The 26,671-nt window shown below is 39.3% G+C and overlaps 1 protein-coding gene across 4 annotated transcripts in view; it reads right to left on the minus strand.

Annotated features, from left to right (window-relative positions):
• Positions 1 to 26,671, minus strand: part of LOC131692768 (hepatic leukemia factor) — a 595,668-nt gene that overhangs the window by 489,289 nt on the left and 79,708 nt on the right. The gene's annotated exons all lie outside the window — the stretch shown is intronic.

Below are 26,671 nucleotides of genomic sequence, written 5' to 3' on the forward strand. Positions count from 1 at the left end.
GTCAAGGAATGGGGAATTCTAGGGCAGAAAGCAACGACGATAGGCTGCCAGCCCCTGATCTCCAAGAAGTCAAGGAGGAGATCGGTCGGCTAAAAACCAACAAAGCTGCCGGTGTAGATCAACTACCCAGCGAGCTATTAAAATACGGTGGTGAAACACTGGCTAGAGCGCTGCAAAGGGTGATCGCAAAAAATTGGGAGGAGGTGATTCTTCCGGAGGAGTGGATGGAGGGTGTCGTTTGCCCAATCTACAAAAAGGATGACAAGTTGGATTGCTGCTACTACCGCGCGATCACACTACTTAGCGCCGCCTACAAGGTCCTCTCCCAAATTCTTTGCCGCCGATTGTCACCATTTGCAAGGAAGTTAGTGGGGCACTACCAAGCGGGATTCATGGGTTCCCGCGTCACCACGGACTAAATATTCGCGATTCGGCAGATTCTGAAGAAGTGCCGCGAATACAACGTGCTCACACATCATTTGTTCATCGATTTCAAATCGGCATATGACACAATCGATCGAGATCAGCTATGGCAGCTAATGCACGAGTACGGTTTTCCGGATAAGCTAACACGATTAGTCAAAGCGACGATGGATCGGGTGATGTGCGATGTTCGAGTATCAGGGACACTCTGGAGTCCCTTTGAATCTCGAAGAGGGTTACGGCAAGGTGATGGTCTATCGCACCTGTTGTTCAACGTTGCGTTAGAAGGTGTAATAAGGAGAGCGGGGATAGGCACGAGTGGCCCGATCTTCAGGAAGTCCGTCCAGCTTCTTGGCTTCGCCGTCGACATTGACATAATGGCACGGAACTTTGAGGCGATTCGGAAACGTACATCAGACTGAAAGCTGAAGCCAGCAGGATTGGACTTGCCATCAACGTTTCGAAGACAAAATACATGAGAGGAAGAGGGTCTAGAGACGACAGTGTGGACCTCCCATCCCGAGTTCGGATTGACGGTGACGAAATCGAGATGGTCGACGAATTCGTGTATTTGGGCTCACGGGTAAGCGCCGACAATGATACCAGCAGAGAAATTCAGAGACGAATCTTGGCGGAAAATCGTGCCTACTTTGGACTCCGCAGGACACTCCAGCCGAACGAAATTCACCGCCGCACGAAGTTGATTACCTACAAGACGTTGATTAGACCAGTGGTCCTCTACAGCCACGAGACCTGAACTATGCTCGTGGAGGAACAACGCGCCCTTGGAGTTTTCGAAGGTGTTGCGTACCATCTATGGTGGCGTACAGATGGAAGACGCAACGTGGCGCAGGCGAATGAACCATAAGTTGCATCAGCTGCTGGAAGAACCATCCATCGCGCATACCGCAAAAATAGGACGTTTGCGGTGGACTGGACACGTCGTAAGAATGTCGGACGACGACCCGGTGAAGATGGTTCTTGAAGGCGACCCTACAGGAACAAGAAGACGAGGCGCTCAGCAAGCACGGTGGATCGACCAGATAGAGGACGACCTGCGGGCCCTTCAAAGACTGCGAGGCTGGCGACAAGCAGTAGTGGACCGAGTGGAGTGGAGACGGCTTCTGCAAACAGCAAGAGACAACAAGGCTCTAGCCTGAACGGTAAGGTAAGATAAGAATAGATTACATTGTTTCAAACTAACACATTGGATTAAATTAATAAAAGCAATGACTGAACAGAATAAATAAAACTAACACAATCACTAAACTGAATAAAATATAAGAACTGAAAAAATAAAAGGGTATAAGAATTTCCTAAAAAAATGTTACATTAAACATATATTGAAATATTAATATTTTAAGAATAATGTTTTAGAATTGCCCCTACTATAGTACAAAAAATAAATTAAATAAATTAAACTCTTGCGAACACTTTAATCGTGTTCTTCTTGAAACAATGTCTTCAAAGTCAGTACCTCACGAACCGCTAAAGCAGTCCCCTTAACTTATTTTTTGTGTTAAAACCAGGCATTGCATTTATCGCTCATATGAGTAAATGCGCCCGGATAGCTTGCTACTGCGACAATAAAAACTCACATTTTCACACGAAAAGTTATTGGCACTCACACAACTTCTCCGGATAAATACAACGTGTTATTTCTCCGGATAAATAAAACAGCCGGAGAATGAGAGAATGAGTTTGTCACGGTATTCTTCATTCGCTCGCTGCTTTCCTGTCGTTATTCCAAAACACGAAAAAACAAGTCTATCATATTTCTTCGCCGCTTTTCTTTGTAATTAAGTGTATTTTTTTGAAGTTTTAATTGATTTCCACAAAATTAAAATTTTATCACCTTCTCCGGTGAGAAGGAAAAAGTCAAATAAATTTTATCCGGAAAATCATTCTCACGCTATTTGTGGAGACGGAGAATTTTGCGACTCATCTTATCTCGGAAAAGTTGGACCTCGGATAAGCTTCTTCTCGCGTGAGTGAGAGAGAATTACAATGCCTGGTTAAAACTAATTAATTTATCTAGTCTTTGACACATCTTTTTGGAAATTTTTTAGTGATAGTATTTTTTATGCAATGTGTTTTTGTTTAAGGGGTGCGTCTAAGATAGTGGGTAAAAAAATTGATTTTTTTATTCGCCAATTGTCTGACCTCCTTTTGTTTAAAATATCCATGTGTTTCTCGTGCGTATTTGTTGTCACACCCGCAGATCAATCGATCTCTGAAACCGCATATTTCAAATTGGCGGACTGACGAAAGCTCAAAAACTATTCAACGGATGGACTTGTCTATTTTTATTAGAATGCATAATATGTGAACCACGGAAAACTGAATAAAATAATATTTCTCTCCAGTATTTTGAAGAAAATCGAACGATTTTTTCCATTAAAATATGAGGTTTTTCGGTTTCCATGATGACATTTTCCGAATTTCAAACTATTTTCTATTTTTTTTTGTTCGATTTGTTCAACTACAAGTCAAAGTTTTTAAAATATTATTGAATTTCCTGTTTCAGATAATTTTATCAAGAGTTATCATATCCGCTGTTGCGCTCCTTGACGTGGAAATGGTTGAACGTATACTCTTGGATCGCTCGTATCTGTTATTGTGTATGTGACTCTGCGTGACCATTTTTTGCAATGAAAGAAATGTACGATTGAAAAAAATTAGTTAGATTATTAAAGTGAAGAAACTGAATAAAATGTGTAAACTGGAGAAAATGTATAAAATGCAAAAAGAGAAAACAGCGAATAAAATAAGTTAAATGAATGTTGAAATTAAATTGAATAAACTGATCAAATTGAATTCAAAGAATGAAACGATTAAAATAGACAAAAAGAGGTCCAATCAACAAAAGAAATGATCATAAATTTGATCTTAGTCTAAATTTTAAAGTGAATTAAATAAACTGATAGACTGATAATATAGGAAATATTTAAAAAAATGATTTCAATGACGTAAATGAACGAAACGATTTGTACAAATTTCCACAATACAAGACTTTAATGCATCAAAGTAAAATTAAAGGTTGTCCCACATCAAATTGCATCACGGAAAAAACGCTGTAGAAAATTACCCATTAGGTATTTTCTCTTGAAAATTTGTGTAGAAGTAGTTTGGAGTGTATTGTTTCCATTGTATTTTCATCGCTGTCAATTTTTCTAAAAATTGTAAAAAATTTGCGCCACCCGAAAAGCAACGTTGCGAATTAATTTTCGGGGCTACTGTTCCTCGCCGCCCAGCACAAGTTTGATGTTCCGGAGGAAATAAGGAACCAGAAACATTGACGGTTTGCCAATAAATACATGATTTTGCAATCAATCTGCTCATGTGGCAATCGTATATCCTATTTTCAAGCTCACCAAAAGCCCTTTCAGAAAAACTAAAAAGACTTAGATTTCATCATCAAGCTAAATCGGAGTTAGAGAGATTTTAAAATTTTGACCTATTTCTTCGGATTTTCAATGCCCGTTTAAACATGCTTCCCCTCAAAGTAGGATTCTAATATTTAATGGAAGTCCGTGCCACATATACACCAAGCAACACTGAAATTTTCATCAAAATCGGAGGACATCAATACGACTAGTGACAAAATTTTGAAAAACTGGCTATTAAAAGAATATACTCATGATGCAAAATTGTTATCTAAAGATGTCTGCTCGTAAACCTTTCACACTGTGAAATATAAGTATGGGTGTGAGGTGGATCATTCTAGTTTAATTAAAAATTATGAAATATTAGGGTAAGGTGGGGAAAATCCGACCATTGGGTGAACCCGACCCCCATCTGTTATCGAAAATCGGAAGCACTACGCGAACTAATATCAATGTTCTCGTGTAGAGCATCGAAAATAATCATAATGGTGGCACGACAGTATTTTATTAGTCTATATTGAGATGCTCAAACGACAATATTTGTGTTTTTTCATCTTTTGATTTGATTTTTGTGCATCATTGACTTCAAGATATTTCTGATTGTTAAAGTGATAGCATAAAAAATGTAAGTGAATTTAAATTCTTTGATTTAAGTCCTACAAAGTGCATAGATGAATTTAGTCCAACTTTTTTTATATTTTTTTTAATCGCGCCGTAATGAAAAATGGCGCGGTGGGGCAAATCCGACCCCTAAATGGTGGGGTAAATCCGACCGCTTTTTTTGCTAAGAAAATGTTTATTTATCAATTTGAAAAATATTTTTATTATTATTATTTATTATTTTTTTGCACAATGGTTCATAATTACAAACGAAAAACACAAAAACGTGATGAATATAGTATTCGTCGAGCAATTGCTCCGCTGCAGATGGGAATATTTTTACGTGCTACTACTGGTGATTTTGACATCCCAAGATCGACATTGAATTCCATTTTCTTCATGGTACAATTGAATAACATTAACATTCATCGATTTATCATTGAACAACCATAAAATTTGGGTAATAGCTGTAACAAATCAACCAAAAACTTAGGCGGTCGGGTTTACCCCACCATTTTTGAAAACAGCAAAGATGAACTTTTTGGTAAAACGCTTGTATCGCCAAATTTTCCAAGGATACGAATAAAATGCTATATATAGAAAGTTGCCCAGAAGTCTAACCTTTGATTTGGTATATAAAACGACTTGATCCGATGTAAAATGAGTATTTTACAGCCAAAACCATTTACTAGGTCGGATTTGCCCAACCTTACCCTACATAATATAATAAACAAAACTATCACTCACTACAATTGCAGACGAGAGGAAAAACGTCACCCAATAAAACACTTCTTAAGGCCAATTGTAGCGGGCCGTGATTCTGAATGTGTTCATTGTACGGTTCAGATATGTTCGGGCCCCAGTGACTTTTCGATCGCGTGTATCATAGCGAAGAGCTCGGGCGTTTGTACGTTAACGTGTTCGATCGCGTATGCGTTGGTATGTCACGTGTGCTAACGTGTATGTAACTTCGCGTGCATTAATTGTATTTTATGACCGTGCGTCCTTTTGCATATCGAGCGCGGCCCGTGAATTTGATACTTAATTTTAGAACTGTTTTCTAGCATCTGAGCCGTACATCAAAAATTAAGTGAGTTCTTCCATATCACTAGAGTTCCCGGTCATGGCACCATGGAACGTGTTGTCTAGTGGATATGAGCATTATTGGTCCGACTAAATATATAGACCTAAGTTGCTAGGACGGAGGAAAAATATTTCCGGACGTCACCGATTCATGATCGCGCGAACACGGGCGATTGTGGGTTCGCATTTGAGATCGCGTTTGTAACTTCGTAAGTACTAAAACGTTCATCTTATTACCAAGGTGTTGTCAAGTTTGCGCGATAGCAGGCATAGGTGTGCGTGAATGATCGCGAAGGGTTTAAGCGTCATGTAAACGTGTTTGCGACATGTGCTCGCGTATATGTGACTTCACGTGGTTGGATTTCGCTTTATAACAGTGTGGTAATTCACATATTCGCGTGTGTTCTTGGATGGTCTCGCGGACCGTCATTCTGATATTTAGTTGTCGGTGTACGGTTCAAATTCTGACAGGGAGATTACCCCATATCACTAGAGTTCCTTGTCATTTCGCCATGGAACGTGCTCTCTAATGGATATGAGAGCTTCTCTACCGAGGACAGAGACTTCCGGAAGTGACCGATGCATGATAAAGCGAGAGCGGAACTTCGTAGGTGCACGCTTGAGACCGCGTTTGAAAATTTTTAAGTGCTGAGTCGTTCACCTTATCACCAGGATGCTATCATGTTTTTGAGAACGTAGGTGTAGGTTGGGTGGATAATCGCGAGGGGCTCAAGCACTTGTATGCGGACGTGTTTGTCGCGTGTATGTGACTTCGCACGGACCGTGAATCTGATGCTTAACTTTTACTGTATGGTACAGATGCTAGAATAGAGCCAGTCTTCCCAAATCGCTAAAATTCCCGGTCATGTAGCCATGGAACGTGTTGTCTAGTGAACATGAACGTCATTTTTTATTGGTCTAGCTGAAGCCATGAGTCTAGGCTGCTAGGACCGAGGGTAGAAACTTCCGGGCGTGACCGATTCATGATCGCGCGGACGGTGCTTTAATGCTTCAAACCGCGTTTGTAAGTTTATAGGTGTTACAACGTTCACTTAATTACCGGGATATTTTAATACTAGCGAGATTGCAAGTGTAGGTATGTGGAGATGATTGCAATCTAATGTTCGCATTTGTGATTATCGCGAAAACCACGAGCGTTTATACGTATATGACAGAATATGCAATTAATTGGATTAGTAAGAATGAATTTAATTTAGAATAAAGTAATAAAAAGAATCATAACATGCCGAACAAACAAAAAAAAAGATGCAAAGAGCTTAATTAGAAGTATATAAATTGAACGATACTATTTTTGGTATAGATGAGTAGTGGAAAAGCAAACTAGTAGAAGTACAACAAAAATAGAATAATGAAGTAAAAAAAAGAACACATGTAACATGAAATCAAACTACTTGAACTCGTCCAAATGCCAGCAAATGATGTTTATTTACCAGTAAGTCAGGACTGTTTTCAGCCCGTTCAAAAGTTATTACTATTGAAACTTTTGCTAATTTTATAAAAAAAAATACCCAATAACTTCTGAGTCACAATGTTGTAATGTTTTCCGAAAAGATATGTATCTTGGAAAGGCAAACAACTCAGTCTGGTTTCTCATCTTGCTCTAAAAATTTAAAAAATATCATGTTATAAAGCACTAGAAAATCTAATGAACTCTATGTGACCACTAGATTTTCTAGTATTTTGTCACATACTTTTGCATAGATGTTTATAGATGTAATAATACAACTTGCAGTTCAATACAAATAATATCGCCGTAATAACACGGTGTATTTATTAGAACAATTTTATGCAAAAAAAATTCAGCATCTCTGAAACTTCGGAATATGAAAGAATGGGCTTTCCCCTTTCATTTGAAACTAAGATCAAAATAATCCGTCGGGGGGTCCAGAGCAACTTTTTTTTTTTGAAGTTTTTTTCGTAACAAAATAAGTTTTACTATTGGAGATAGTTCATATTTCTGTCCCTAGATGGTGCTTTATACATTCGAACAACACTAAAAGTGAGAATTGTATAGAAAATTTAATTGTCTACAAGTTTGTTGACCACTAAAAATTGATCTGAAATCATCCGGAAAAGTTGTTTAAGATTTTAACAAAGTTATATCTAAGATAGTTTCACACAAGGCCTAGTGATTTGGAAATATGTTTTCTCGCACTTATTATATTACAAAAAAAAATAATTGGGTTTAGTGGCATAAAAATATTAGACGGGATTCATTACGTTGACAATTCTAATTGAACTTCTGAAAATTAGGATGTTTGACAGAGTCAGAAAACTAGTTGTGCTTTTGGTTTGTAATCTTTCCCGATAGGTTCGAAGGGACTACCATTCATCGGAAGGTATTGCTTGCTTACAAGGGTTTGCTTACATTTATGTTCTGTTACACGGGTGTTTTAGAAAGGACCATACATCGTATAATTTAGGTTATGATCGCTTAAGTCAGCTATTATAATTTCGTTCAAGACGAAATGTTGGGACACACCGTTTCTTGTTTAACGCAAACCACAGCAGTAACTGTCCAAATTAGTGGCTAGTGTGAAATTTTCTCCGCAAAGCATATTGTGGCAGTTGGATTTTACGCCCATTTCCTATCAATTATGCGATATATCGTTACTAAATTGATCCTAGATTATGCGATATGTATTACTTTTGAAAACAAAATATGATTTGAGTATAACAATAACCTTATATACTTAAAAGTCCTAGAATATATCCTAAAAAAATTATCTTGATCCAAAAACTCAAAGTTTTTTGTTCACTGTTTGTCACATTGAGTTAATTTTGAAAACGGATAATCAGCGTTTTGAACCAAGCGTTGCAATGAAATCTGCGAAATATTGCAATGGTGCGTTAAAAGTTTCATTGAGTTTGTTCAAATATAAAGGTTGAAGTTCAGGACAAGTCAATTTTATACGAAGATGCTAACAGAGTAGGAGATTCATGTAAGAATAGTTATCAGTCATCCCTGAGAACAATCGAAAAAAATGAAAAAGATGGCATACATAATTGAAAATGCTGTTTCTGCGGGAGGAATCACTTACCATCATGAAAAAGAATATTAATATCATACTAGTTTGGTCAAAACTTATCTAAAACTTCTCATCCCAAAAATATGAATGGTGCCCTGTATCAGGGAATTATAATTTTCAGCTAAAAGATGACTTTCCAAGCTCTCAAATTCCGCTGAATTCACTATTGAACTAAACACAACTATTTGGCAAATAAAAAAAGTGCTTGTGAATTAACAAACCACTAGGTCTTCTGTGAAACTAACTTAGACTTAGAATTTGTTAAAATATTAAACTACTTTTCGGGATAATTTCAAATCGGTTTTTAGTTGGTAACAAAGTTGTAGACAATTAAATAATCTATCAGATTCTCACTTTTAGTGTTGTTCGAATGTCTAAAACACCATCTAGGGGCAGAAATATGAACTAGTTCCATTGTAAAATCTATGCTTTCACGAAAAAAAACTTCAAAAAAAAAGTTGCTCTAGACCCCCCGACGGATTATTTTGATTTTGGTTTCAAATGAAAGGGGAAAGCCCATTCTTTCATATCCTGAAGTTTCAGAGATGCTGAATTTTTTTGCATAAAGTTGTTAAAAAAGACACCGTGATAAGTTTTATGGCCTCTAGCTGATCAACGAAACCAATGATGATTGAAGACCCCATTAATGGTTTTTGATACGATATAATAAGAATTTCTTTTCAGGTCACGTATAGAAACTGAAAAAGTAGATTTTAACAATTTCAGTTCTTAAAAAAAATAAAAATATGTCTCGATTTTGTCAGGCTAAAACAATAAATAACACCAAGAGGCTAATAAATTCGTACTAAAGGTGCTAACAAGAAATAAATGTGTTAGCAGTCTATCAGCTGCCCAGCTCGTTAGTTCTGGCAATTATCCGAACGGCACTCACTGGTAATTTTCAACCATCAACGCCACCGGAACAACGCTTCTGGAGCACTCGTGTTTGTTTTTCTTTTGTTTCTTGGTCAAATATTTATAACTCCCCGTTCCTGGATGGCGATAGAAGTCCATTCGGTTAGAGAATAGAAGTAAAAAATAAAACTTCACTGTTGAGTGGTGAAGGACAGCCCGCGGTAGCAGTGCGTAGAGCCGGATAAACCACTCCTGGGCGCTTTGGTCGGGTCGGCGGAAATTCGATACGATTTTTCCCTTTTCTGTGCGTAGCAGTAGCAGCGCGGAGGGACACAATCGTCGTGGCCAAAATTCACGGTCGACGATGAGTTATTCTGGTTTGTTTCTCTTCGTTGTCAGTCAGAGCATTACATTGAGATGTTGTTTTTCCCGACATTTGTTTGCTTGGGTAGTGAAGTGAAGTGTAAAAATAGATGATCACTCGGCGATTCTTCGGTGACTGTGCACACAATGATTGATTTGTCTCGCCAAGGTGAAAATTACCCACGGAACTTTTTACAGAACGAACTAAGCATGTTCAGCAGTTTTACGACTAACCATATCACGTTTGCTCAATTTTCCACCCTAGCGGTACCGTCACTTGTCCATTTCCATTCAGCGTTTATCATAGCAATTTTCACTTTGACTGCATTGTGCATTTTTCATGTAGGTAGGGATATCCTATGTACAGTGTCTTCGGCAAATAACACCACCCACTGTGGGATGGCACAGTAACTGGTGGTGGACTGACTGTCTTGCTTAAATCGACCGAAGCCTTCAAGAAAAAGGTCACAGGGCAAGCACTGTTGCGTCGTTGGACTACATACATATGTCACGTCATGCAGCGAGCAATCCAGTGCCAGCGCACAGTAGTGTTTCCGTCAGACCGATAGATTATGTGCAATTTCCTCGAATCATATGCTTTTAATGCGGTGAAAATGCACATGAGCAAATCTATCATAAATGGGCGATAAAATATGAAGTAGTTAATAACGGCTGTTTAGCGTCATTCCATTTCGAACAGTGACCAGTTTGTGCGGTTAGACTGGTGCATTTCTTTGCAGTATCGAAATTTGCTGAAATTGAGTAAAACCGAGGTAAAGCTGACTGGTTGGTAGTTTTTTATTATCACAAATAAAAAACACATAAGTACTTTAATTGTAATATTAAGGTTAGTAGATTTGGGACAAATCATTATTGTTATATGTTTGACAGATTTTTTTTCATTCCGATTTTTGTCGGAGCAGCAAACTAAATAATTTTTCAGGTTTGAAGAATACAGAAAACCAAATTATTAGATTTTTGTTATGTCATCTTTCCTAGACTAATTATACGTAGGTACTCTCAATGATTTAATAATTAAGACAGAAAACCTAAAACTCAAAATCCAATCTCTCAAAAGTGTAAGTCAGATAATTTACTACACGACTTCGTTTCTTCAAATCGGGCATCTGAGTTAGACACCCGAAAAATATTAATCCAAAATTTCAAAAACACAATTTACTCCTTAGGGAGGAATACAGCATACAACTCTAACAATATGCGGTGCAAACCGGGATACGAAAATGATTTGTTTGAAATATTACTTTGGCTTATATCAGTACTAAAAATTGCTGATTCGGAGCAAACTGAATGAATTTTTTTGGATTTATTACTTCATAAATTCATGCAAAAATGTCACGAATTCGTAAACTGAACGATATACGAAAATCACTTTGTTATATGAGTCATCTCTGGCAGGTAATCGCTCAATACCTGTGATGTTGGCCAGTTCCGCCGCAGCACAACACCACTATCGTCGAGAGTACAGAGTGGTTTTGTGCCATCAGACGATCCTAGGAAGGAAGTGATTTGGAGTGATAGCAGGTGCGGATTCGTCATCCACCGGAACATGGGTCAAGGGGGCGCGAGTTAACGGTATTTTCGATCTCGGTTAGCAGGTTTCGGAGTACTTAATCGTTGAGTTTCCTCAGGGAACGAATTGACATCAGGTTCCGTTTCACTACTCCGATCAAACGCTCCCAACTGCCTCCCATGTGAGGCGATAAAGGAGGATTAAACTTCCAGCTGGTCTCTGTACTGCTGAACTCCTTAATCACTTCCTCTAGGTTGATCTTCGCTGCTGCTTCTTGCAACTCCCGATTAGCTCCAATGAAACAGGTACCACGGTCGCTGTAGAGTGTTCTTGGAGTTCCTCGACGTGCTGCAAAATTGCGGAGGCCCATGACGCACGAGTCGGTGTTGAGGGTGTGTACCACCTCGATGTGAATCGCCCGGGTGGTCAGGTACGTGACCAACGTTCCCCAAAGTTTCTCCACTCGACGACCTACAACTACCTCCAATGGTCCGAAGTAGTCAATACCTGCATGCGTAAACGAGCGAGCAAAGGCGTCGAGTCTTTCTGATGGGAGGTCTGCCATCATTGGTGGCTGCGGGATCGAATGGTCATTTTTGCAACGCTGGCAATCTTTGCGCACATTTGCATAGGCATTGCGTAGTCGGGGAATACAAAATTTTTGACGCAGTTCGTCCAGAACGGTCTCGTGGTTTTGATGGTGATATTTTCTATGGTAGTGTATAATTATGAGTTTAGTAGTGTGAGGGTCACGGGATAGAATGATTGGGTTCTTGGCGTCTTCAGTAGCTAATGCGCAGGCACTGATCCTTCCTCGCATTCTTAATAGCCCATGGTCAACTATCCAGGGTGACAACTTGTACAGGAGGCTGGATTGGGGAACAGACGGCTTGGATTTAAGGGGGATGGCTACTTCATCTGGGTAGGCTTCTCGTTGAGCTTGGCGCATCACGTAGCGTTCGGCGACCAGCAGTTCCTCCGAAGTAGCAGGTCCACTCATGATGGGTATCTTTCGGCTCTTCAAATGGCAGTTCGCAGGGAAACGATGAACAGCAACAGCAACATTTATTGCATTATCTGGCTTTGTGAAGTGAGCTAGCAGGCTCGGACGAAGTTCGGTGTCGGTTTTGCTTTCTCTCCCCAATTGATGCGGCCAAGTTGTACCATCTCGAACTAGGAGTCATATCTGGAGACTTCTCCCATTTTGTAGCATCATCTGCAACATTAAGTTTAGTCGGGACCCAACGCCATTGGTCCACTTCTGTGACTTCCAAAATCTCGCTCACCCGAGATGCGATGAAGGATGAATATCGGCGATGATCGGAGTCCAACCAACAGATTACGTCCCTGGAATCCGTGTGATAAAAGAGTTTGTCTACCGGAAAGGACAATGAATCGACGACTGACCGGGCGAGTCTTACGCCGATTACTGCAGATTCACACTCCAATCTCGGGATCGTATGGTATCTCAATGGCGCGACTCTAGTTTTGGCGGCGACGAGAGAGCATCGGACGACTCCATTCTGGACGAAGCGTATGTAGCAGGCAGCGGCCATGGCGTAATCACTAGCGTCCACGAATGTGTGTAACTGAACATCTTCGTAACCATTAGTGAAGTTTGAGCGGAAGCATCGTGGAATCTGGACTTGTTCGACTTCAGGCAGTACTCTCAACCAGGTTCGCCATTTTGTGAGAATGTTGTCATCAATCTTCTCATCCCACTGTATGCCGGAACGCCAGACTTCTTGCAACAGAATCTTCAAATAGGCCAGAAATGGAGCGATAAGCCCAAGAGGGTCGAATATCGTCATCAGAACTCTCAGTACTTCTCGCTTCGTTGGCGCGCGATGACCTTCTAATAGGTAACGGTCGTAGCGATCCCAACCGACTTTTAAGGTAAAAACATCCGCCTCGGTACGCCACCACATGCCAAGCACCTTTTCCGTGGCAATTTCTGGCGAAAGATCCAAGTTCTTGTCGGTGGTGTTGATCATCTGCAGGGCCTTCAAGACGCCTTGAGAATTTCTGGTCCAATTGCGGATTTCAAATCCACCTTGCGAATGCACGAACGCTACGTCCTGTGCAAGCTTGATCGCCTTTTCTTCAGTGTCGACGCTCACTAACATGTCGTCTACGTAATGCTGTTTTTTATGACTTCTGTGGCTGCTGGATATGTCTGCGCCAAGCGATCTGCATTCAGGTTCATCACATACTGGCCACAGCTCAGTGAGCAACAAGCGCCAAAGGTCATAACTCTCATCACGTAGACCACAAGCTGTCCATTCTCATCCCTCCAGTAGAAGCGCTGGCACTGCTGGTCCGGTTCCCGAATCATCACCTGGTGAAACATCTCCCTGATGTCACCTGTCAAGGCAATGGGGCTCTCACGAAAGCGGATCAACACGGTGTATAGCGAGGACAGTAGGTCGGGTCCCTTGAGCAGTGTCGAATTTAGAGAGACTCCGTGTACCTTGGCTGCTGCGTCCCACACCATTCTCACCTTCCCGGGTTTGTTCGGGTTCGTGACTGGGAACACTGGAAGATACCACGCACGCTGGTACGACTGCTGCAGCTCAATCTCTGTCAACTTCCGAATATAGCCTTTGCTCAAGTGATCAGCTATTTTTTGAGTCAGAGTTTTAGCGAGTGCTTTGTAGGTCGTCAAACGGTGGGATAACACAATTCTCACAAGTTTCCTATCTCATGCCTCCACGCGAGTCTAAGTCTATTGATGACATTTGGTCCTTAGACCGGCGACGACTGGGTGCTATCAGCCTTCTGCCGATAGTAGCAGAATGAGAGGGTGCGAACAGATCGAGTCGTCGAGAAAACATTGCCGTAAAAATGAATAGTTGATCGGAAATTGGCCCCAATACGAATAATCTGACTAGTATCTATGATCACGGGTCAATACGTATTGAAAATTCGCCGCGTCTGTTTTTATGAACCTAATTTCAAGCTCCGTTATTGCTAACAAGCCCGTGCATCAGGTTAACAATCCTTTATATTTCCCTTCAGTGTTCGTTATTATCGCTCGTATACTTGTATTCCACAAACAATCCGATATGGAAAATAAGAAATACTTTCCTTGATTTATAACATCTCGCGCTATTTTGCCAGTATAATGTGTTATCACACGGTAGTTTTCAAGCCAATAAATATATCGTAGAGAAGAAGTAGCGAATTCTGTCCAAATACTGTTGCAATAAATAGTGATCCGGCCCATTACGCAGATAAGATTAGCTTTTCTAGGCAATACTCCCACGGTCGGCCGAGTGGAGTTCAAATTGCTTTTGTTTAGGGAACATAGTATACTCTCGGTAGCCGGCTGCCCAGAGTTTAAAAAAAACCAAAAACTAAACAAGATCTCTTTTTCGAGTGATCGTGCACTCGAAGACTAACTAAACAACTACGTAATAAAATATGCTTTACAGGTCGCATCGCTTGCTTGGAGCGAATCCTAGACCTGATACCCTTCCAAACTACCAACTCCGCGACACCTATGGAAGAGTCTGATGAATCGTCGTCCTTCCGTTGAGTAGGTGGAGCATCAACACTTCCTGTCTACCTTATCCTTTATCCTTCCCCGTGAACGATGGAGATGGGGGCGGCCGGCAATGATGGCTATCATGCTGTTGAGGTTTTAATATGGGTCGAATTGGTATGAATTCCTACTTACCATTTCCTAAGCAACTCTTATTACATAATCAGCAGTCAAACATGATGAAGTCAGTGTGCAATCCGCCAAAATCATCGTCACAACGCAACACAACGCAGAGTTTTAGCGAGTGCTTTGTCCTTGAGCATACGTTTCTCCAGGCATTGGAACTGATACAGAGCCATCGCCTGGCTGTCCGGCAGTCGCAAATTGCATGAACGCCATAGTAGGCCCGTTTCGTAACGTTGCCCCGTGAATCTGGTCAGAGATTGTTGAAGAGATAGGGCTTGTTCATCCTCGGCGGAAAGGAGTGCCCTATGTGGTTTTGTGACACCCAGACTATCAAGCGAGAAATAATCCTTCATCGCCTTATGAAGATCTTCGTCTGTCTTATCCAAATCACAATTACTAATGTGGTAGATGGAGTGCACTGGGCTTGATACCATATCGGAACTCCCACCTCCGCACACTGTCCATCTCAGACTTGTCTTTACTGCGATCGGATGGCTAGGTTGGCCTTCGCGACAGTTAAGAATCATGCTAAGGTGCAAATCTTTAAGTCCAATCAGAATTCGTGGTCAGACACCCTGGTATGAATTCGTTTCCTGGCGCTGTGTTCCACCGGTCCAATGCAGACACAGCGGCTTAACCTCTCCTTTCAGCTCAAGTTCGTCAGCCAGCTTTTCATCTAGCAGTGTAAGGGCTGATCCATCGTCAAGGAACGCGTGAGTTCGCACAGATCTACGCTCCCCATGCAGCAGTACTGGTAAGTAGCGAAAAAGGGTGCCGCTGGATTTTGTCTGATGTGTGTGGCATCCATGCGTCACCGCCGAATTCGGTTCTGGAAATTCCTTGCTGTTTTCTGACGATATTGATGTCGAGCTCTTGGACGTCCCTTCTGTAGACAATGAATGCTGCCTCTGGTCGTTATGAAGCAATGCATGATGCTTGTAGTGGCATCCATTTTTTCCACAGACTTTTGCTTGACACATACCGTCGTGACGACAAAGGCATCGTCGACAGAGCGAGAACTCTCGTACAATGGCCCACCTAGAATCACGAGAAAGGTCCAGGAAACGCTTGCACTTGTCAATGGTCTTACAATCGGCTTTGCACACCGAGCACACATCGTTCGATCCATTTGCGCTGGGATTCATCGCACGCGGTTCGGGAGAACTATTCTCAGAATGTGCGTTCAAGAAGGCATTTCCTTTCTTTGCGGTACTGCGGGACTCGCTCTGTGTCGGCTTGGTACTCACGATGCTTGGGCACATCAAAGTACTTGCCGCTTCGGCTATGGTGTAGATCCAGATACTGTATGCCGCCAAGTTGACAGCCGGAAGAGACTGCCGATGTTGCGCCCAGTTCAGCTTCATCGTGGGTGGCAGTTTGTTGACAAGCTGATGCAGGAGTGTAACGTTGTATAGATATTCTTCCAAGCCGCAAGCGTCCCCTGTTGCACAATAATTCTTCACGCTAACAGCAAAGTCCACAAGTGTCTCAAACTTGTCTTCCCTTATGGCTGGCAGAGTGCAGATTTTTTCGATTAGCGAGTTAATTATGGCTTCCGGTTGCCCGAATCTTTAAGATTTTCAGCACACCGGGGACGTTAGAAAAATGCACTAGCCAACACTTTACCGCTTCGTAAGCTCGTTCTTTCAAGCTCCGTTGCAATCGGAAAATATTCTCGTCGTTCGTGAAACCACACATAGCCGTCGTACTGTTGAACGTTGCTAGGAAGAGAGGCCATTCCTCAGGGTTGCCGGAAACCGCTATTTGCTTATTAGTCAGCGAACCGCGATCTTCTTCGCGTTGGGCGAAATATCCGTGGTGTCGGTTTTCGTGGTGAACCGACACCGAGATTTCCGATGCTGGTCGGTGGTTCGTACGGGGAATCGTACCAGCTCTTTGCTGGCTTTCCTGATGTGAGTGTCGACTGGATAGGGGACGAAATCAGAAACTTGTTGGCCATCTACCCACTCTCTCACGGCACTTCCTGCACTACTTATATTTGATCCTGTCTCACTGGCTAGTTCTTCAAGCAATTTATATTTCTCCTCCAAGTATGTTCTTTCTTGCTCCGCTTCCTTCGCGTTTAACAAGCGTTCCTCCTCCAGTTTGTTGGCATTCAGAGCACGTTCCTCCCCTAACTTTCGCAGTTTCAGTTTGGCGAGAACTTGTGAGGTACTGGACGTATGGGATACAACCGATTTAACTTTACTAACCTTAAGCGCCTGCGCGTTGTTGGGATCCGAGTTCGAAAATACAGGAACAACAGGCAAGGTTGTTTCTTTCGTCGACTTCATTTTCTTGTCATCCGCTTTCGATTGACGCTGCGATCCAGATTCGGGCAGGCTCGTTCGCATGGGTTTCAGTAGAACTTGAAGTTTGGTGGCTAGAGCGTCAGTATCCGCCCAATGGCTTGCTTCTTACGGGCACCACCCAAGAAGTTCCATCTGGATTCGAGTAGGTCCCTGAAACCTGGTTCGGGTTTATACAACCTACACAGCTCCAAGACATATCTTCGATTTCCTGCGTGACTCCAACACAGCTGAAGTGAAACCATTTGAGACACTTGTCGCAGCTCACCATTTCCTCGTTGTCTTCTCCGCGGCAAACTCTGCACGACCGGCCAACGTGAGAAGTATGCTGGTCAGCCGTTCCACATGTACTCATGACTCGCTCGCTACCTGCTTCTGCACCGCAATGACCACCACCGGCATTACTACCTTTATTTGATAGGCCTCTTCCGGACATAACTGGATTTGATGGCAGTTATTCGTAAACGAATATTATAATTTGTTGGCGATAGTCAACCAATGTAAGGGGTGGATTCCGGTAGTATAACCTCAAATAAAACAACCGTCGTGTGCGATTTCAATATGCGAGAGGTTTTAATATTCCTGCGGATGTGTAATAGTTTTATAAGCTAGCATTAATATAAACTGTAAATTTAGGTATAAATTTGCTAAATATAATGAGATGATTAACTCACGTTGAGTCCCTTTAGTTGTAAATTAAACCGCGCCAATTAGCTCGGTATAAGTTTAGTTCCTTAGTTCAGTTCCTGTAGTTGATAAGAATTTTAATTATAATATAAATGTGATGATCCAGGTTCTGGTATTTTTTACCGATTATCACCATTTTATGGATTAAGGTTGTAAGATAGCTTGGGATTACTCAGCACTGTTTGTACAAATTATCTATAAGTGTTATTAATTATTTATATAAATCAAATTTACCTATTAAGTTCACTTCATTAGTTTTAACGTAGAATTAAGTTCAAATTTCCACAGTAGTTTTAATTTTGGCATAGATTTAAGTTTAGGCTATGGAATTAGGTGCACGCTTCAAAGTCCGTTTAATCGTTTCTGACCTCCCACTCACCTCAGTGACAAGTATTGGTACCTATCATTTTCAGTTGCCCAGCGAACTAGTTCGGAAGGATTGAATTGGGGATCTAAGCAAAGGCGTTTTATAAAAAGGTGTCTACATCTGTGTCACGCGGGTGAATTGGGGTTCGGTGCGTTCATTTGCGCTGGTCGCAGGTGACAACTGTCAAAAAAATACTGAAAAAGGTCTTGAAAAAATAAAACTGAATAAACTGATCTGTCCTTAACTAAACTTTTTCGTTGAAAATTCGGTAACATGACTGCTTAACTGCTAAAGTGAATTACGGAACGCTTCACTTTTCGAGTCCCCAGTTATTCTAATTTCAGTTTAGGTTGATTGTATCAATAAACGTCATTCATGAACCGATCATCCAGTATGTTCCTCAGTTACAAAATTGCCAACAAACTTTTTATCTTTTTCAAAATAAGGCAGATTTTCGAATTCCACAAATAATCTGTATCCAAGTGTTGGATTTCAGGAAGGCCGTAGAGAGAAAATAAGGGCCCAGGGGTCCATCGTACGGGTCCCACCACTCTATATTTCCCATGTACCACAAAGTCAACCCTTTCATGCCCAACTTTTTTCTAGTGCATGTACGGTTTCAAAACTATTTTTCCTTGAAAACGGTTTGGTCAAGAAACACGAAAAGCCTATTTTCATAAAGATAGGTGCTTCCATGGCAGTGCTAGAAGCTGGTCAATTTTTACCTTCTAATGCTCAATGCAATTCTCCGTAGAAAACGTAGCCAACGACAGTCTAAATTGATAAGTTTTATCAGTTTTCAATAATATTGCACCATAACGAAGATATATGAAAAAATCATTTTCCGTCGTCAACGTAAACTATCCCTGGCAGCACTGCTCCATCGGAATCCGATCAGACTAATTGCAATAACTTCAGTTCTAGAGCTGATCCTTGTAACTGTTAATACTCAAATTAAAGGCAATAATCACATTAATGAGCCTTACTTGTTTTTGTTAGCAAATCTCGCGTCAATCAAAAGTTATAGCTGTTTAAAAACGTTGTTGTCCACAAACAACATGGACATGAAAAGGTTAAAGTTTGAAATCCATTGAACTTACTGATATTATTTATATTACACTGAATATATTTTGTTATGTACCAGTTTTTTCTCTAGTTGTTTGTAGTGCCAATGACGGTATAAACGTAGAGCTGGCAATACTTTATAATAATTTGAACACCTCTTCGAAAGTTTTGGTGACTTAAAGAGCCATCTTTGTCAATAGTACTAGAAAAAGTACAGAAATGGAAAGATTAAAAATGTAGTAATTACAAAAATTAAAAACATTATCTAAACGGAGATCAATTATACAAGAAAAAAACAAAGGAAAAACTTAACATTGAAAGAGTGTACAGAAAAACTGAAAATCGCAAAATCAACCACATAAACAATTTAAAGTCAATTGTCAAAAAATGTATAATCGAAAACAAAAACCAAAACAAAATCGATATAAGAAAAAAGGAAACTAGACAAACAAATTGCAAAGATTAAAGAAGTCGAACATTATAGAACAAAAGGTGAAAATAATAAAAAAAATCGGTAGATGTTGAAAAAGTTTGAGAATAAATGAAAATTAAAAAATAACTAAAAATACGAACACTGGTATAAAATAAAAATGCATAAAACTGAAAAGCTCGAAAATAATAAAATCTATTTAGCATTAAAAACAAGAAATATTTAAAGCAATAGAAAAAGTGGATAAAATTTTAAGAATGTATAAAAGTAAAAGACAAAAATAAAATAAGCATGAAGAGATTTAAAAAAATGGACCGGAAGATTTTGCAAAATTGGAAAGACGAAAAAATGAAAAATTTTGGAAGGATTGAACACAAACGGACAAAATGGAAAACAAAAAATAGTAAAATAAATCCGAAATGGTATACCATATAAACACATAAAATCGAAAAAATAACAAGAAATTGAAAAAAATAAATTAGAAATTCAAACAACAGCCTAAATGTAAAACGAAGAAAAAATGCGCATAATGGCAAAAAAGATAAATCTAAACAAACCTATTGGAAAATGGCCAACAGAAAAAGCACTTTAAAAATAGGTTGAATGAAGAAATGAAAAAAAACAAAGATTAAGCAAAAAATGTAAATGTGTAAAAAATAAATAAAATTATATTAAATTAGCAATGAGAAAAAATAAACCACGGAAAACAGAAAGCTAAAAACTAGAAAACATGTACCAAAATACGAGAAAGGTAAATAAAGGGACAATAAGAAATTTTGGAATGAATTTTAAAAACAAAAAAAAATGCAAAAATATAAGGAGAAAAAAGAAAATATAAAAAGGGAATAATAACAATGGATAATGGAGCAAATAGACAAATTTTAAAAGTGTAATAGAATGACAAAAGAAACAAATAAAAAAGTAGGGTATTAAAATATGAAACAACAAAAATAATAAAATTGAATGGAAACATGGCAAATAAAATGGAATAACATGGCAATGACTATAAATTAAGGTAAGTGGTAGTGATAAAAATACAAAAATGAAGAGCGTGAAAAGATGAATAAAATAAAAATATGGTAAGAATGGAAATATATAAAAAGGCAGAATGTTGAAATTGCAGAAATTCAAAAAATCTATAGCTTGAAAAAATTTAAAAACTTTTTTATGATGTCTTCCGTTTTAATTCCACTATTTAATGAAAACTGTTTTTTTTTTTTTTTTTTTATTTCGATTATAGAGGTTTTAACCTTAAGGTCATTCACCTCTTCGGGTTAGAAAAATCTCTTAGGAAAAATTTCTAACCCTATGTGCGGGGTCGGGACTCGAACCCAGGTGCGCTGCGTACAAGGCAATCGATTTACCAATACGCTACGCCCACTCCCAATGAAAACTGTAAAAACGCACTTTTATATTACAGATGCGTATTTCGGCCACGACTTGCAGCCTTCATCAGTGTTTGTATCAATATGCGAAAGACATCAAAAAAGAAAAGTGTTTAATGTAACATTCCACAAAATCGCCCAAAAACAGTGCTTTTAAAGTGTTGAAAAATTTGATCAACGAAATTTTAACAAAATGTTAAAAAATCCATGTAAAAATAAAAATGTGGAAAATAGCGAAACATGGATCAAATTGCAAATAATGGTTGTGGTTAAATTTTACACTATGTCGGTTTCGAAAACATTCATAAAAGCTTAATAGGCTCTGCTTTATTTCTTATGTACCTCGTAGCACAAAACATATCATATATTCTTCACATTAATCGCAGAGTGTAATGTTGTAGCAGAGCATTAAGGTGTATTTTTCGCACGATTCATTATAGTAGTGCAGTAGTGACATCCATCTTTATCCAATGCAAATTCATCCTATATTTTGCATACAATATAAATTCATGCATGAAGAAAAAATAGTTTCCAGACACCGTATCGTCGGACAGCGACATTCAAACAAAAAACGATAGACTTATATTTCCCTTAAAAAAGGCCAACACCACACGGCCGAAACGTCGGGCAGTAAATAACCATCGTTTTGCTCTAAAAGACTGAGACAGCCGTTTTCAAATAACTCAAAATCTCATCATCCCAGTCGTTTGAACATAACATAAATGTTAACCATAGGGCCATTCGCTTCTTCATTCAGGTTAGAAAATTTTCTTTAAAAAATTCTCCATTCCTATGTGCGGGGTTAGAAATCGAACCCAGATGAGCTGCGTACATGGCAGTCGATGTACCAACTACGCTATGCCCGCCCTGGTCTGATTTTCGTTTCTGTTAAAAATCCGGGCCCCTTTAAACACCCCGCTCCCCCCCCCCCCCCCCCCCCCTCTTGGCGGCCCTGGGAAGACACTCATGTTAAAGTACACAAACTACAAACAAAGCATTCGTAGAACTATATGTACCAATTCAAATTGCATCTATTTTTACAATGTCAACAGACTGAAGTAGGATATGTTTTATCAGAATTAAGCAGCAAGAGTTTACAGTATACTGCTACCTATCCACTGCAAACCTGTATAAAAAATGCTATTCGTGACTCGCCAAGCAGAAACTTTGCTGTCTCCAGCCGAAGATACTTATCGTCGATAATTCAAACAAATCGTTTCACCCATAATTAGTGCTACCTCAGTCTGCTGGCTGGGCACTGACTGCGGCTTATCTGCCTTCCTAACGCTATTTATCAGGTCTTTCGGTTTTGTACCGGTTAGCCCTAGCCTGCAAGTCAACACTATTCCGTGCTTTCATGTTCGACTAGCGTAATTGTTAGCACGAGAACTGCTGTGCCAACAAAATCACAACAGCAATAGAAGTAGCGGCAGCAGCAGCAGGGTAATTCATGCAATTTGTGATGCACCGACACGTTTCAGCTAAATCACACGGCGGGGGTGTATCAATTCGACAATGTTGGATCGTTGGAAATTCGAGGATTAGGTAGGAAGGGTCAAATTTCACCAGGATGACAAAGAATCTGAATTTCGGTAAACGCTGGAGTTCAATTACCACAGGACACCAACCACCTCCTACATTTTTGCAGTAAAATATCAGTTTCGTGCCACGAGCAGATGAGGTCAACATCTCCAGAACAGGTTATTGCAGCAATAGTGTCTTTCAGAATTATTAGCATTCATCTCAGCTGGTTTTATTCGTGTAAAGGCGAATGGATTAAAATGCGATACTGAAACAATCATTAAATATAATATTAAAAAGCCTAATTGAAACAACTGAATACATTTTGCTGTCAAAGCACGAAATAAATTGTAAAATATGCATTGTACATATTAGTAAAATGTTCTTCTGTAATGATTATGGACATTACAGGAACGAAAAAGCCACCAATGTGCTGGGCAATCCCCGTCAGTGCAGAGTTTTCTAACATAACAACTAAGCACGAATCCGTACAGAACGCCGCCTTTGTCATGCATACGATGGTGCATGCCGGTTGATTTACACGCACAACTCACTAACCTCCAAATGTGCATCTCTCACACATATATATCATGTCACTCGCGCTTCAAAACCCGCCGACCCGCTGGCTGCTGCAGCTAGCTGATGGGATGTGCGGAACAATGTGCGATATAATGATATAGTAATGGTTGGTAATAATTACACCTAAGTCGCTGGGTGCTTGCACACATCGTTCTGGCAAACTCTATTCATAGCAGTGATAGCAGTAGTAGTAGTAGTGAAGTAGTGTGGTGAGTACCACCAACCATGATGGAAACTAGTTCGTGAGTATCGTGGACAGGTGCGACGATTGGCAATGAGTTCAGGACAGTGGGTACCGAAACAAATGACAAAATGACGCACATGAATGGGGGTTCTTTTATATCAAAGCTTGGGGTTTTTCTTCTAGTACCTAGCACATGCTAGTTTTCTTACTCATGGCAGCCGCATTGTCTCAAACGTGTAGCGTTTTTTTATGTGCCCAGTAAAATATTAAGCACTCGCGTGCTGCCAATCATTTACTGGTGTCTGCGGGTTACAGTAGGCAATGAGTTGGTGTGGATTTATTTTAGACCAAATTAAATTAACGAAATATTGACATCTACCTCTTGCATTAATAACGACAGTCTTCGAAAGAATGATTTAGGTATTCTTTCACCCGATCCTCTAGGAAGCATCCTTGGATCGTTGATAGTTGTGATAAGACTGAATAACATTCGAAAGAAAAAATAAAATGTTAAAGACAACGAGAAATATCATCAATTCAGTATCTCCCATTCAATAGATACGCACTGTAGCAAAGGAGTCATCAATTGTCTTGGACAGCCATTTTATTGCGGAATCGGCCAAGGCGCTCGTGCTGTTTTTCTAATGCTACACGTAAAAGGTTCGGTTCGGTCCTGCCAATCTATACATACATTTGCAGCCCACTGCTTGTCGTGTTTTCCTAGAAGCAGCATCGCGTGCTGTCAAATGGATTACAGAGTGGAAGATTTATCAGCCCTCGGTTATCCTATATTTGTGCTTTTTGTGTGGGATTACAACAGCAATATCCTTATCCTTCGGAAATCGAACCACTTTGTGTTAAAAAAGTGTTTGGTGCTAAATTATTACCGACATGCCCTTTGCTTCGAACTTTCATTTGATTATCCTCTAATAAGTTTTACGATTGATATTGTGGATTAATTAATTCGAAATAAATAATTTCGCAAATATTCATTTATCCGGTACACATACATAACTTACTCCATTTTAAATACAAAAATCCACAGCAAATCAGTAACGCAAATAAAATGTCAATGAATCAGACAGAATATCAGAACATAACTATGGTGTACATTTCATAATTCCACCCAACGGATAATTGTTTGGAAGAAACTTCAAACGCCAGCAATCTCCGCCCTTGCCATGGAAGCATCAAACGATACAAAATCCAGCCGATAACAAAAACACTCAATTTACTTGTACGGATATATTCAATGCACTTATGACAGAACCTGTCAGTGTGTATACTGCACGCATAAGCACAGATAGAAGTGGATACGAACCAACGATAACCGGTCGTGGAAATGATTCGTGGGGGTTACCGCCTGCAGACGACGATGACACTGACGCAGTTTGCAGCCCGCTGTCGGATGTATGCCGGCATGTGATGCAACTGCGCCGCAGCATAATAGCTACAATAGATCACTGCGACTAGCCCGGGTGCTGGTTGCTACTAATGGTTGATGAAATAATGGAAGCTAATTGACCATTAGTTGCTGAAGCACTGTAATGAATAACCGCCCGGGAGCGACTTGCTGTGATGAACGATGGCAGCTACGACCGGAGTTTTTTTGTGTTTTATTACCAAGAACAGTTGCTTTTACACCAAAATCAAGAATCTGATTTTCGAAATCGTGAACCTGGTATTAAAAAATCAAAAATAAGAAATAAAAAACAGAAAAAAAAAGAAAAAATTACAAACAAGAAATTGAAAATTGGACATTGGAAATTAGAAATCGGAAATCGAAAATCGAAAATCGAAAATCGAAAATCGAAAATCGAAAATCGAAAATCGAAAATCGAAAATCGAAAATCGAAAATCGAAAATCGAAAATCGAAAATCGAAAATCGAAAATCGAAAATCGAAAATCGAAAATCGAAAATCGAAAATCGAAAATCGAAAATCGAAAATCGAAAATCGAAAATCGAAAATCGAAAATCGAAAATCGAAAATCGAAAATCGAAAATCGAAAATCGAAAATCGAAAATCGAAAATCGAAAATCGAAAATCGAAAATCGAAAATCGAAAATCGAAAATCGAAAATCGAAAATCGAAAATCGAAAATCGAAAATCGAAAATCGAAAATCGAAAATCGAAAATCGAAAATCGAAAATCGAAAATCGAAAATCGAAAATCGAAAATCGAAAATCGAAAATCGAAAATCGAAAATCGAAAATCGAAAATCGAAAATCGAAAATCGAAAATCGAAAATCGAAAATCGAAAATCGAAAATCGAAAATCGAAAATCGAAAATCGAAAATCGAAAATCGAAAATCGAAAATCGAAAATCGAAAATCGAAAATCGAAAATCGAAAATCGAAAATCGAAAATCGAAAATCGAAAATCGAAAATCGAAAATCGAAAATCGAAAATCGAAAATCGAAAATCGAAAATCGAAAATCGAAAATCGAAAATCGAAAATCGAAAATCGAAAATCGAAAATCGAAAATCGAAAATCGAAAATCGAAAATCGAAAATCGAAAATCGAAAATCGAAAATCGAAAATCGAAAATCGAAAATCGAAAATCGAAAATCGAAAATCGAAAATCGAAAATCGAAAATCGAAAATCGAAAATCGAAAATCGAAAATCGAAAATCGAAAATCGAAAATCGAAAATCGAAAATCGAAAATCGAAAATCGAAAATCGAAAATCGAAAATCGAAAATCGAAAATCGAAAATCGAAAATCGAAAATCGAAAATCGAAAATCGAAAATCGAAAATCGAAAATCGAAAATCGAAAATCGAAAATCGAAAATCGAAAATCGAAAATCGAAAATCGAAAATCGAAAATCGAAAATCGAAAATCGAAAATCGAAAATCGAAAATCGAAAATCGAAAATCGAAAATCGAAAATCGAAAATCGAAAATCGAAAATCGAAAATCGAAAATCGAAAATCGAAAATCGAAAATCGAAAATCGAAAATCGAAAATCGAAAATCGAAAATCGAAAATCGAAAATCGAAAATCGAAAATCGAAAATCGAAAATCGAAAATCGAAAATCGAAAATCGAAAATCGAAAATCGAAAATCGAAAATCGAAAATCGAAAATCGAAAATCGAAAATCGAAAATCGAAAATCGAAAATCGAAAATCGAAAATCGAAAATCGAAAATCGAAAATCGAAAATCGAAAATCGAAAATC

The sequence above is a fragment of the Topomyia yanbarensis genome, chromosome 3 (assembly GCF_030247195.1).
Source record: "Topomyia yanbarensis strain Yona2022 chromosome 3, ASM3024719v1, whole genome shotgun sequence".
Lineage (NCBI taxonomy): Eukaryota > Metazoa > Arthropoda > Insecta > Diptera > Culicidae > Topomyia > Topomyia yanbarensis.